Below are 2,248 nucleotides of genomic sequence, written 5' to 3'. Positions count from 1 at the left end.
GCCTTTTGGTGGCAAGCAAAGAGTAGAAATGGTGGAGACCTTGCTTTGGGGCGCCATGCTCTTTGGCTTCTAAAAAACCCTTCGCTTCACTGTCTATCTCTTTCTTTGCCTTTCTTTTTTCCCCCGTGGAAACGTGCATGCGGGAATATAAGATTAATTTGCTTGGGTTCTCCACAGAATGCGCGCACCACACAAATATTACAACTGCCTCTCAGGATAAAGCTTTTATCCATACTACTTCTCCTTCATCTTTTCTTTCAACTGGACTAATTTGATTTTCTTTCCGTTCTCACACCTTGACCATGGTGTTAGCTTTCAGCTTCATTTCATTGCTCCAACCAAGGAAGAAATTTGGGCTTCTGTTTCGTTTCTTCCATGAGTGGCCATTCAATTATAAGCAACTTGTCTTTCCAAGCTAAGAATAATGACATGGAGGCATCCATGCAAGGGGAATCAAGAGCTCCTGGTCCGACTACTCCATTTATTTTTTACTTTCATACATAGTATGTACCATTGTCGTCGTCGTCGTCTTCGTCATCATCATCATCATCATGTTTCCTTTCTTCGTTTTGTTTTCAATTGTCGTATTCTTCTTTTTTTCTTTTTGTTTCTATATAAGCATTATCATCTCTTGATTGTTTAGGACTGCATCTCTATCACTTGTTTTTAGTTCTAGGAGTGTTGTTTTAATAATTGCGATAAATAACTAGTTATAGGCTTGCTGTTGCTGACATAAGGTATTGTTTGATGCAGAATGCAATTAACTAGTACGGTGTGCAAATGCTTGAAGTGAAATGTAATAAAATTTTCTTGTTCTACTCAGATTTCGTTCTTGTATACTTTTAGTTGCTTAAATCCTTCTGTCTCTTTCCTTCTTCCCGGATCTCGACTCGCTTATTTAAAACACCTCCGATGGATAATGCACATTAATTGGCAACTGTTGCTCAGTTCTCCGAGTTAACAACTCTTTAAATCAAGCATTTGATCAGCCTATTATCATCTAATAAAGGAAGTTCTTTATTTGATAAATCAAATTTAATTTATTGATAAATAAAATCAGAAAAAAAAAAAACGAAACCAAATAAGTCATAATAAACCATGGTCAGCAGACCAGCTCCATATCACCCAACGTATGGCTTATAATGTTAAGAAATTTGAAAATCTTAACATGGTTTTGTTAAAAACATAAAATCTGTTACATCTTAATTAACGTATATGGGAAGAACGTCTCCATGGACTTGACTGATCGCGATATGAATTTCTTCTATCGTCCATTTAAAAACATTATTTAAAGCATGTGGGAATTTGCATATATACAAATCATCAAACCGATGTACTCCTCTTAATAATTTCCAGTTTTACTTCGTAGGATTTCATTTTTTCCCCTTATATCCTATTGTCTTTCTCGGAGATGTATCTACCTATATATTTAATGGACTAGTTATTGATACCATTATGGCTAGTGCTGACTCTTGTTTCTGTCTTTAATTTAATTTTGACCTACTTTTGAGCAATTGCTACCCTCCTCAAATTCGAAATAAATGGAACCCCAATACTAGCCATCTTTGCTTGCATTTTAAACATGAAAAAGCTGTAATAGCCGTTCTTTTTCCCTACCTTTGCTTTTCGTTAACCATGGAAAGATTATCTAGCTAGGTAATTTTCCTTGGGTAGTGGTTGTTGACCCTGGGGAAGATTCTATCCATATATGTAATTGAGATCTCATATGCCAAAAACTAATAAAAGCTTTGTTGATGGTAATAATTAATCTCTATTTTTGTTTTCTATTAACTTAATCATAACTGATGACTAAAGCTGCTGTCTCAGAGCACAGGTCTCTAAGAAACAGCAAGTGATCATGACATCATGTCTGTGGGGATCGTTGATCATGCCAAGAGAATTATGGAAACATGACAGAAAGCCAAATTTTTTTTTTTTTGAAAAAAGGAATACATGCACCCAACTTAGAGATAGAACTGGACAAGAAGCCAAATAGTTACTTGCTAATTGATATCCCAACATCATTTTTCTCTTTCTAATTATTGTGGACCCTAATTATTAGATAATAAGCTTGCATTTTGTCATATAGCTAGGTAGGGGAAGGTGAATTTTATTTGCCTTTCTTCTTTAAATCATGATGGCTTATAGCACTGTACCCAGTATTCGATGGATATATATCTCTTTCTATCAAAAGTCTAAAGCATTTCAATTGCGTGCATTAACAAATATTTGTGGGTGCGGCATGAAT

General features: G+C 35.2%; 1 long non-coding RNA gene across 1 annotated transcript; it reads left to right on the top strand.

Annotated features, from left to right (window-relative positions):
* Positions 1–822, top strand: LOC110645883 (uncharacterized). Its single transcript, XR_009145590.1, has 2 exons — positions 1–466; positions 754–822. It is a non-coding gene; the product is annotated as an uncharacterized LOC110645883 (long non-coding RNA).
* The last annotated feature ends 1,426 nt before the right edge of the window (positions 823–2,248 follow it).

Source organism: Hevea brasiliensis, chromosome 17 (genome assembly GCF_030052815.1).
Source record: "Hevea brasiliensis isolate MT/VB/25A 57/8 chromosome 17, ASM3005281v1, whole genome shotgun sequence".
In the NCBI taxonomy this organism is placed as follows: Eukaryota; Viridiplantae; Streptophyta; class Magnoliopsida; order Malpighiales; family Euphorbiaceae; genus Hevea; species Hevea brasiliensis.
This window is presented reverse-complemented; position numbering and strand designations above follow the sequence as displayed.